At 51.7% G+C, this 11,734-nt stretch overlaps 1 long non-coding RNA gene across 1 annotated transcript; it reads left to right on the forward strand.

Annotated features, from left to right (window-relative positions):
- The first annotated feature begins 3,220 nt into the window (after positions 1 to 3,220).
- Positions 3,221 to 9,428, forward strand: LOC142819132 (uncharacterized). Its single transcript, XR_012896926.1, has 2 exons — positions 3,221 to 3,651; positions 6,688 to 9,428. It is a non-coding gene; the product is annotated as an uncharacterized LOC142819132 (long non-coding RNA).
- The last annotated feature ends 2,306 nt before the right edge of the window (positions 9,429 to 11,734 follow it).

Genomic DNA, 11,734 nt, shown 5'->3' on the forward strand with positions numbered 1-11,734 from the left:
CCTGGCTTTCCCTTTCCAGCTCCCTCCTCCCAGGTTTCCCCCTCCCCTCTCCCACCCTCTCTTTTCCCCTCTCCCACCTCCTTTTCCCAGCCTCCCCAGAGGTTAATTCCCCCCCCCCCCCTTAGTATTGTTAAAAAAAGAGAGTTTCTATTTTTGAACATATGTGTCCTTTATTTTTTTACATCAGGAAGGGGGCTAGGGAGGGGTAAGTGGAAGGAGGTGAGGGAGGAATGGGGCATGAGCCCCCGATGGGAAGGAATGGGGTGGCTCTGCGGGCTCCTCAGGGTGGAAGCTCTCCTGCAGCCCCCCGATTGACCCCCCCCCCGGATGGCAGCCTGCGGCAAGTGCAGCCGGGCTGATGGCCGAGTGCTGTGATGTGCTGAGTGCGGGCACTCAGGGCACTCCAAGACCAGACTGCTTTGCTGTCCCTCATCGAGGTAGACAAGCAAGCGGGGAACCCTGAGAACTGTCTATCCGGGGTGGGGGTCGTGTCCCTTTAAGCACAGCCCTCGGCTAGCCTGAGACAGCAGCTCCACGCTCTAAGTCCTAACCTGATGCCCTGCCGGCACCTGTTCCGGCCATCCTTAACTTCAGTTCAGGGTCCTCTCAAAGTGGACATGCTATTCTGAATTAGCAAAACGCTAATTCGAATTAGTTTTTAGGTCTAGATGCGCTAATTCGAATTAGCTTATTTCGAATTAACTAATTTGAATTAAGTTAGTTCGAATTAGCGCTGTAGTGTAGACATACCCTAAGGTGTCATGGGACCACTTGTTCATAGAAGGGCAACCACCTTTCTCTGCTCTCCCCACTTAGCGCCTCTCTGTCTTCAAAGCAGGGACCCTCACTGTGTGTGCGCATGTACATCCCCCAGTGCAAAGGTTGTTTTAATACAGACCGGGGGCTCCGGATGCTGATACAGAATATCGCCCCTCCCCTGCCCAGTTCTTCACAGTCAGATACAACTCTGCCCCGCTGCCCAGCGCCGGCCCGGGACGCCAGAGTCACTACCATGCCAGGCACGGCTTTGAAAATAAGCTGCATTAAACCATTTTCGGATTATCGTCACCACGCGATTGAGTTGTTTGGAAGCCAGGGAGCATGAAAAGGCTGCTCAACAGGACGCTGGATGCCAGCGTGCCCCATTCAGCACCATTAATTCCCGTCTCTGGAGCGTTCAATGTGCAGCTCTGATGTTAGTCTCTCTAGCTCCACTGATCTTCTATTTCTCAGGGTCTCCCTCCCCGGCTGGAGTCTCTAATGTGGACTTTCATCGCCGCCGAAAGGACCGGCTTTGAAACACGCAACCCAGCAGGCCCAGGTGGGGAGAGCCCCACGGGGAAGTGCTGCTAAAACAGAACGTGTTTTGGGTTGGGGGGGCTGCCAACCTTGACTTGTGCCACTTTAGCCACAGGGGAGAGCGGATGAAAGCCTGCAAGGAAATCCGCCAGAAATTCTTCCGCCCGCTGGAGATGCAAAGTAAATGCAGAGGAAGACAGCGTGTTGCACAGTTGATCTGAGGATCTGTTCCTATGCGGCTCTGAAATCCAGGGTCTGTCCTCAGCTGCACCAGGGCGGGTGCAAGAGCCTTCTACTGTGCCTCTCTTAGCACATCTTCCCTTGATCATTCAGTGCTGCCAGTGTCTCTAGCTCTATAGGTGTCATTTGGGGAAAAAAACCCCGCCCCCTGTGATGCAGTGGGGGGCTGTCTGCTCTGTGACCCGGGGTCCCCCTGCGCTGGGATGGGAGATTCTCACTGACTCTCCCAAATGTGGATTAACCCAGACACCCAGGCTCAGCCTCCCAGGGAGGGAGACAAAGGGAGGAAGGCGGAGACCCGCACCTGGCTGGGTCAGGGCTGGAAGAGAGGTTTTTTAATTTCTGTCCGGAATCATGGAGGAAGCAGCCTAAGCCGGGGGCTGGGATTTAGGGGCCCAGTCTCCCCCATCTCAAGTGGGACTGAGGCATCACAGGCCTAGCCCTGTAACCGGATTACATCTGTGCTGTGCTGTATCCTGGAGAAGCAATAAACCACCTCTGTTCTACCGGCTGGTGGAGTCTGTTCATGCCACCACGGGGGTGCAGGAGATGGGAAACCCCAATGCGCCGTCACACACCCCTCCTAACGCCTATCTCCCCTCCCTGTTCCTCCCACAGTGTGTATGGGACGGCCACAGCCTGTGGGACTGGAAGCGTATTATTTCTTATTTCTATCACTCTGGTCCGTGTTTATGCTCCAGATCTCCACCGTTTTATTACTGACGCTCTGACATGTTGTGACGGCGCGTAGGGGTTACCCCCAATCCGGCACCCCCAGAGCAGCAAGAACAGACTCTACCAGCCAGTAGAATAGAGGGGTTTATTGCTTCTCCAGGATACAGCCCAGCACAGACGTGATGTGGCTACAGGAGTCAGGGCCAGGCAGCCTCAGACCCCTTGGGTTAGGGGATCCATCACCCCCTTCAACCGTCAGCACTCAGCTTAGTCTGTTCCCTTCATGTATCCCAGCCAGAAACTGCCCAACTCCCAGACCCGCCCCCCAGCCAGGTGGCTGTCTCTGCCTCCCTCCTTTGTCTCTCCCTCTGGGAAAAGCCTTGTCATCCGCTCAAGCTGGGACTAGGTGTCTGGGCCAATCCACGTGTGGGTGAGGCAGTGGAAATCACACCTCACAGCGCGGGGGGACCCCAGGGTACAGAGCAGACAGCCCCCCGCTACGTCACACACGTGTCTGCCATGCTCTGAAATGCAAGAGACTCCACAAAGTTTAGCATGAACTGTAGGGGAGTCTGGGCGGCTCAGCCTTGACAATAATAATAATATCTGCCTTGACCGCGGTGTGGATCCCGAACAAGCAAAACGCAGGCTTGTCTCAAGTCTGGGGCATGCCAGCACGCAGGCAAGGCTGGGAGGGGGAAGCTTTGAGAGGCAGGAATGTTTTGCACAACCATGCAGATACAGCATGGTACAGCAAGACCATGTCAAGAACACACGGCAATCAAGCTTGTACTGGCACGTTATATTTTGCATAAGCCAAAAAAACCAGCTACAGCCAGACAGCTGTAGTTTTCGCAACATCCTGAGTAGCAGGATTTACCCCAAATAAGGGAATTGGGCATTGTAGATATCCTACACCAGTGTTTCTCAACCAGGGTTACACGTACCCTTGGGGTCCTCGAGAGGAGTCTGGGGGTACGTCAACACAAGTAAAATTGGGAGAAAACTGAATTTTGGGTTTAAGTTTTACAGCGTTTTATTGTTTTTGTACTTTTTACACCCAAAAATGTCACCGCCCGGCCGGCTGCGATGAAGTTGTTTAAACAAATGTGTTGCAATGGTAGAAAAAATGTTGTGTGTCTGAAAACTGTAGGTACTCGGGGTACTCATAATTTTTTTTAAAGAGGGTACTTTATAAAAAAAAAGGTTGAGAAACACTGTTCTACGCAATACGTAATCCATTGGTAAATAGTATTAGAATGAGCAAGTCTTGCTTTGCTATAAAATGGGCTTAGTAAGAAAAATTGATGGGCGGGAGAGAGCAGGCGAGATCCACAATCCTGCTTGTTGTAACTAGAAGTGCATATGTCCCGATGGGTGTGAATCAAAGGGACCACAACCCCCTGCCTGGTACTGTAGGTGGCATACGGGTGAAGTGTAAGTGAAATAGGCTTAATTATTGCAATATAATAAATCTTTTATGAATTACTTTTGCATTGTTCTGTGCTGTACTAATTGCTTTCGAATTTATAGTATTTAAGGTTTAAATTGTGTAGTCATTGTCTTTAAGGCTTGTAAAACTTAAACAATTTTATTAACTGCTTAGTAATAGAAATGTAGCCGTGTTAGTCTGGGGTAGCTGAAGCAAAATGCAGGACAATGTAGCACTTTAAAGACTAACAAGATGGTTTATTAGATGATGAGCTTTCGTGGATCTGAGGAAGTGGGTCTGGCCCACGAAAGCTCATCACCTAATAAACCATCTTGTTAGTCTTTAAAGTGCTACATTAACTGCTTAGAGCTTGCAATAAATAAGAAAGTGGTTAAGTCTCTCTCGAGTGTCCTGGTTTCCCTCGGATCTCAGATAAATCGAACCACAGAACATGAACGTTCCCCTCCACGTATTACAGGTGGATTGTGTCAGCTATGCAGACCTGTCCCCCCTTCCTTCTGCAGACTTAGCTCGTTTTGACCCAGCAGGTTGGCCACGTGCTAGTAAACTGAGGCTGGATGGGAAGGAGAGAGGGCTTCCCCTGTCCCAACTAGGATCTGCAACAATGGGACAAGTGCAGAGGGGCAAAAAGGCAGGGGGAAGCTAGTTGTACTGTAATGAAAGCCACGTTGCATGGAGCTGTGACGTGGCCTTTGGCGTCCTGCAGGACAGACCCATTCTGTTCTCCGACTGCCACTGATTGTTACAGAGAAGTTCACCCCAGGCCCGTTCTCAGGAGAGTTCATCTCCTCTGCCCTTTAAGCAAAACTCATTCGCTATCGAAAGCAAACAGCTGCGATGTGACCTCTGGGGTTATCAGTGAGGCCAGCAGGGCGGCGTAGACTCTGCCACTCAATGTGAAGGAGCAGCTCCATCAGCCAGGAGGTGTAGTTGGCTGCTATCTCGGACGGCCCCTAGCATGGGATGTGGCACTTACCGACTGGAAATTGAGATCAACACGCTAGCAGTAGCTCTGTTCACCTGGGCACCACTGGCCTCACCCTGCGTGCGGTGAGCAGAGAAAAGCTGGCTCCGGAGATGCCTAACAGAGCATGGCTGAAGCGAACGGCCCGGCCACGGCCTTGCTCTCCTGCGCCGCCCCGGGAGCTGCAAATTGGCTGAGCTCTTCCCTCCTCGAGCGGAGTTGGTTTTGCGCAAAGTGAAAGTGATTGGGTTTGCAATCTCGTTTTTCGCCATCCGTCACTGCCCGTGACACCCAGCGGTAATAGAAGGGCGCAGGAGCACTGCATTTGCTATTTCCACTTGGCCGCTTTTCTCCTTCAGTGGGGACATAAATTCTGCCCTTTTTGTGTGTGCAGATTTTGCAGAATTAGGCGCCGCTCGCAGAGCCCTCCCTGTGCTGAGCAGCGGCGTAGGCACGGGGGCGAGGGGTGAGGAAGCGTGCGACAGAGGAGGCAGAGGGAGGGTGCAGAATTTTGTAGGGAATGGTACGTGGGCACATGTGCATTCAGGCTCTTGAGCAATGCGCTTGTCTCTGGGCAGCTCACACATGACACGAGTTTGAGGGGTCTCGACTCTCGCTGCATGGGGCTGTAAATCATATACCCAACTCACAATCTGGCACATGAGCAACTGTTTCTGGACTGAGAACTGGAACATAGAGTGGGGTGCTGTTGGCCAGGACTGGGGTGCAGCTGCAGAGCTAGAGGAGATGATGGGGAGACAGCGATGGACGAGGAGAAGGTTTTGCAAATTCAGGATTAAGGGGCATAATCCAAGGTGGGGGGGCAACAGAAAGGGGGTGCTGTGGGTTGGGCAGAGGTGTAGACCTATGAATAGCACAGCTCTGAATTGCACCTACCTGTCATTAGTTTCCCAGAACCCAGCATTTTATCCTCTTGTAGGCAATGGAAGATGTCAAAGAACATTATAAATCTTAATTGAGGATCACAGTATCCTAGAGTGGTAGGGAACTGTTGCTCCCATTGTACAGATGGGCAAACTGTGGTAGACAGATGTTAAGTGACTCACCCAAGGACAAACCCCAAGTCAGTAGCAGAGCCAGGAATGAAAACTAGGAGTCCAGTGCCTCTAATGAGATTAGCCACAAAACCAGCTTTTATGCTGCTAGAAGTGTTGCCACCCCCAAGCAATCAAACTTCCTTTTAATGGCCACCCGCCTACCTCTATCCCTGGTCTGTGGTTCTGCTTCCTCGGAAGACAATCTAGTTAACTGAAAAGTGACAAAGCCAGTCAGAGCTGTCCCACTACACCTGGGAAAGAGCCGTTCCGGTGGTAATGAAGCCACTGAACACACATTTGCCAACCTCAGGTACAGATTGTCAGTGTCTGAATTTACTGTGTGAGTCAACAGGGCCTTAGTTTAAAATTTGCTATGAAATATTTCATTAGCATGTTGCTGACAATTTTAAAAAGATTATCCCCCCCAGCTGCTGCTGGGCACAGGGGCACCAGGGTCCCATACATCCTAAGGACAGCTCTGACTACACAGTCCATGTTTACCCAGCACAGTAGCTGCCCTGTTATCTCCCCAGCTAGAACCACCCATGAATTGTGAAAGTGGGTGCAAAACTGTTGCCAAGTCCACAAGACCCGGCTGGATTTGCAGCAGGACTCTGCTAAAGCGCGGGGGACTTTATCCACCCTCCCAGCATCTCTGGGACCCCGTCTGTCCAGTAACGACCCCTCATTTACTGTACAAAGGTTCACATTCATGTGCATCTCACAGGTTTCCAAAAGCAGCGGGTTGTTTGGTTTTTTAATTGTCATAAAAGAATTTTTTGAAAAAAAAAATCTGTTTCTTAAAACCCCCACATTTGGTTGCCATGACAAAAGCGTGAGGCGATCTGGCGACCTGTCTCTTGGCATCGCGCTCGCAATCCCAGGAACTTCCAAGTTCCCCGCATGGGCTGTTCATTTCTCCTCTGGAAGTGCCTGGCCTGTCAAAAAGTTAGTTCTGAATGTCTTGCCCTGAATTCTCTCCGTTTCTCCTCTCCGAGGCAACAGCTGAGCCGGAGCCACTGGCCAGGGCTGGAGGATTCCTGGACCCGCTCTCTCCGGGGGACAGCAGCAGGAGTCTAAACAATTTCGCCAGATCAGCACAAATACCACTTTCTCTTTTTCCTGCGGTGGAGTTACTCCAACTTTGGATCCAACCCTTGACACCCATCTTCTCCCATCATCGTCTGACTCGTAAAGTCGGAAACCAGCCTTCCCGGGCTGACAGATGGATAGTGTGTTACCGTGGTGGTCTCCACTCAACCCTCCCAGAGCCGGACCATCTCCTCCACCGCTACTGAGCTACTGGTCTCTTTCCCAAGCAGCGTATCTCCCCCGCCCGCCAACTTCTCTCCCCATTAGCTCAACATTTAAGAAACCACCACGTATAGCCCGGCCTCCCCGATCTGGAGATCCGTAATGACAGAGGGAATCGGTACAGTGCTAACAAATTGTCCGTATTATAGCGTTTTACATCCTGCTACCTGCCCTGCTAAACAGCTTATCGGTGAACTAAGTGAATTCCCACTGGGACGCGCCGCACAGAGCTGTCATGTAATAGATGGGGAACCCAAGAAAATGAACACTTACAAATGGCTGTAGCATTTACTTAAATGTCATGCTGATTGCTTGCTGTTGTTATACAGTGAGATAGCTTTTACCGCTCCTCGAGTCCTCAGCCTTCGGAGGGATTTTGGTTACATTCATAGGGGTGTGCCTGTGTGTGCACGCGTACGCATGCATGCCAGGACGCTGACAGCCTCCTTAGATTCATAGGGGGGCCTGGCTCCATATTCCCAAAATGGGTGGGATCTCAGGCAAAAGGGGTGGAGCCTTGAGCAGCCAGCCTGGAGCGCCCCCCAGATCACATTGCACTGGTCCCCAGGCAGCCCTCAGCCTGAAGCACAGCATGCTTCCTGCCCCCCAGCCCTTAGTGCTGCCTGGAGTGTGCAGTGCGGTGCTCTGGCAGCGATTTTAAAGGGCCAGCTCTCCAGCTGCCCCTACAGCCGCAGTAGCAACAGCAGCAGCTGGGAGCCTGTGGCCCCTTTGAATCGCCGGGCGCCGAAGCAACTGCCCCCTTTTGGCCCCCAGTCGGCAGGCCTGCATGCATGTGTGTGCGTTTAAAGGGATGCTGACGGTTAAAAGACACCGCTGAACAAAACCCACATGCCTGTGTCACTGGGGTTCTTAGAACAGAAAGATTATTTGCTTCCGTCTCTTTACGCTGGGTTTTTATCCTTGGAATGTCTCTCATTTTGGACACTGAAAACTAGCCTAGTCAGTTTCCCCTCCGATTTGAGTCAGGTTCCATTTGGGAGTTGTGACATTCTATACCTTGGGGGAGCATCCTGTAACCCTTATATTCCTTGTTTGTATACAATTGGGATCTTACATAGAAAGCATGCCTTGTAAGGTACCAGGGGAAAGGTTATGATCTGCTGAAAGTCATTTCTCTATAGCAGTGTTTCTCAACCTTTTTTTTTATATAAAGTACCCCTTTTTAAATATATATATACATAGATATGTACCCCCTTTTTAAAAAAATTATAAGTACCCCCAGTACCTACAGTTTTCAGACACAATTTTTTTTCTACCATTGCAACACATGTGTTTAAACAACTTAATAGTAGCCAGGCAAGCGATTACATTTTTGGGTGTAAAAAAGTACAACAATAATAAAGCGCTGTAAATCTTAATACAAAAATTCCGTTTTCTCCACATTTCAGTTGTGGTGACGTACCCCCCAGATTTCTCTCGAGTATTCCTGAGGGTACACGTACCCCTGGTTGAGAAACACTGATCTATAGCACAAGTGTACATGCAGTTATGAGGATGTGTGGGGGCGGTGGTCACTAAAACATGCTGTAAATTGGAGGGTCAGTCAGATATTAGCTCCCCAGGGACAAAAGCAAGGGAGGTAACCATCACCCATGCAGGGGCTCAAACAACCATCACCAGCTATTGCCCAGCAAGGGAGTTACAATTTGTGATGGCGCGTTGGGGTTTTCCCGTCTCCTGCACCCCCGGAATGGCACGGACAGACTCCACCAGCCAGTAGAATAGAGGGAGTTTATTGCTTCTCCAGGATACAGCACAGCATAGATGTAATTTGGTTACAGGGCAAGCCTAGGATGCCTCAGCCCCCCTTAAGATGGGGGAGCCTGGGCCCCTAAATCCCAGCCCGTTGCCTAGGCTGCTTCCTCCATGATAGCAGCCAGAAACCTAACTCCCTCACTTCCAGCCCTGCCCCCAGCCAGGGCTCCACTCCCCTTCTTCCCATTGTTCCGCTCCCTGGGAGATGACTGGTCAGACAGGTTCTTAGCCCCCTTGCATAATGACTCATCCCCTGCCCTGCTGGGCCGTGCTGCAGCCAGCAGCCAGTGGAGGTCACTCACAACCCAAGCCTAGCAACCAGCAAGGTACCCACACTACGTGTCACAATTCAATGACTCATTAGCATGGGGACACATCAGGGAAATTGCTCACCCACGCTCAGGGACTCAGCAATGTCCGCAGACATGTCTGGACTTGCATCCTCCAAACACAGGAGACTGAGGGTATAAAAGAGACCCCCAGAGGTGCACTTAGCCTGTCTCCTGCCCCACCTTGCTGTAAACAACACAGACGCCGAGAAGGCTGAAGACTCCGAGAAGATTGGCCCAGGTTTAAGGGACAAATCTGTATATTAAGGACTGAAATATCCAGTAGGGTGATAAAAACTGCTTAGTCTAGACATTACCGAGTCTAATGGGGTCAAGTGTTTAGATTGGGTGTTTGTATTTTCTTTTCTTTTGGTAACCACTCTGACTTTCTACCTATTACTTATTGTCACTTAAAATCCGTCTTTTGTTGCCAACACACTTGTGTTACTGTGTACCTTTACTAGTGAGTTTTCCTGGAGTAATTTGCCCAGGTTTTACCCAGGCTGGTGTACATCCACTTTCCAGTGATGAAATGGTGAAACAATTAACGAATTAGACAGCATATTCCTGAGGTGAAGTATTGGGAGGTGGGGGAAGAGGCTTTGGCTGAAAGATTCGTAAGTGGCTTTGGGAATATTCCTGCAATCTAGCTGCTGGATGTGGGGGTTTTACTCCGCATGCGCTTGGGCTGAGTGGTAACAGGACCTGGAGAGGTTTGCTGATTGTCACTAGCAACCGGAAGAGGCAGGTTTTCCCCCCCAAAAGCTTTTGCCCAAATGCATCGGTTAGTCTTTAAAGTGCCACAAGACTTCTTGTTGTTTTAGCAAAGCATTGTGAGAAATTTTAGGGGTACGGCGGCCTCACGGTCCCCGGCTATACCCCGGGAATCCTGTCACAAGAGTCTCCCACAATTAGATGTGCCATGTCTGGACTACAAAGGGTGAAGGCTCAGAAAAGAAACCTAAGAGAACTCAGTACCCAAAATCCCATTATATTCCCTGAGATTGGGTCTCTATTTCCCCCCTCCCCCACGCCTAAAACACTCTTTTTCCCTGTAAATTACTTTGAAAAGCAGTTCATTACCATATTTCTACGACTATCATTTAACATGTTTAGCACGAACTCCCTGCGGTAACAGTGTCCCTCTGACCTATAAATATACCAGAGACAGCAAAGAGCCCCACAAGGCAAACCGTGAGGGTACAGTCAAACTCTATATCTTCATCACGTCCAGGCCTCTCCCGTATTTCCCTGGAGGAGGGGCTTGCCAAGTGTCTGGCCTGGGCATAGTGTATTCATTTATTTAGATTTATGCAAATAGATTCATTTAACAAGTTAATTCATTTAGCAGGTCAGGCAGTTTTATATTTCACCATTTGATACCCCGGTCTTATTCTTTTAACTGGCTTTCCCCCCCCCCCCCCCCACCCCTTCCAACTTGCAGGCGATCCTTGCGTGCTGAGATAAGCACATTTTTTAAAGCATGGGCACGATCTATCTATGTAACCGAATGGGCCGGCTGGACGCACGCTCCCGCCATCCCCCTGTGTCTGGAGCAGGCTGAGGGTGCACAGACAAGCTGGCTTGCTGCCCCTCCGTTCTAGAACTCGCCGCAGCTTGCTGTCCCTCCGCTCTAGAACTCACCGCGGCTTGCTGCCCCTCCGCTCTAGAACTCACCGCGGCTTGCTGCCCCTCCGCTCTAGAACTCACCGCGGCTTGCTGCCCCTCCGCTCTAGAACTCACCGCAGCTTGCTGCCCCTCTGTTCTAGAACTCGCCGCGGCTTGCTGCCCCTCCGCTCTAGAACTCGCCGCGGCTTGCTGCCCCTCCGCTCTAGAACTCGCCGCGGCTTGCTGCCCCTCCGCTCTAGAACTCGCCACGGCTTGCTGCCCCTCCGCTCTAGAACTCACCGCGGCTTGCTGCCCCTCCGTTCTAGAACTCGCCGCGGCTTGCTGCCCCTCCGCTCTAGAACTCACCGCGGCTTTTGCTGCCCCACTCTTCTAGAACTCGCTGTGAGTTTTTGCTGCCCTCTGTTCTACAACTCACTGCAGCTTGCCGGCCCTCCATTCTAGAACTCGCCGTGGCTTGCCGGCCCTCCGTTCTAGAACTCGCCGCGGCTTGCCGGCCCTCTGCTCTAGAACTCGCCACGGCTTGCCGGCCCTCCATTCTAGAACTCGCCGTGGCTTGCCGGCCCTCCGTTCTAGAACTCACCGCGGCTTGCCGGCCCTCCATTCTAGAACTCGCCGTGGCTTGCTGGCCCTCCGTTCTAGAACTCGCCGTGGCTTGCCAGCCCTCCGTTCTAGAACTCGCCGTGGCTTGCCGGTCCTCCATTCTAGAACTCGCCGCGGCTTGCCAGCCCTCCGTTCTAGAACTCGCCGTGGCTTGCCGGTCCTCCATTCTAGAACTCGCCGCGGCTTGCCAGCCCTCCGTTCTAGAACTCGCCGTGGCTTGCCGGCCCTCCGTTCTAGAACTCGCCGTGGCTTGCCGGCCCTCCGTTCTAGAACTCGCCGCGGCTTGCCGGCCCTCTGCTCTAGAACTCGCCACGGCTTGCCGGCCCTCCATTCTAGAACTCGCCGTGGCTTGCCAGCCCTCCGTTCTAGAACTCACCGCGGCTTGCCGGCCCTCCAT

This window comes from Pelodiscus sinensis, chromosome 20, assembly GCF_049634645.1.
Source record: "Pelodiscus sinensis isolate JC-2024 chromosome 20, ASM4963464v1, whole genome shotgun sequence".
NCBI classification, from domain to species: domain Eukaryota; kingdom Metazoa; phylum Chordata; order Testudines; family Trionychidae; genus Pelodiscus; species Pelodiscus sinensis.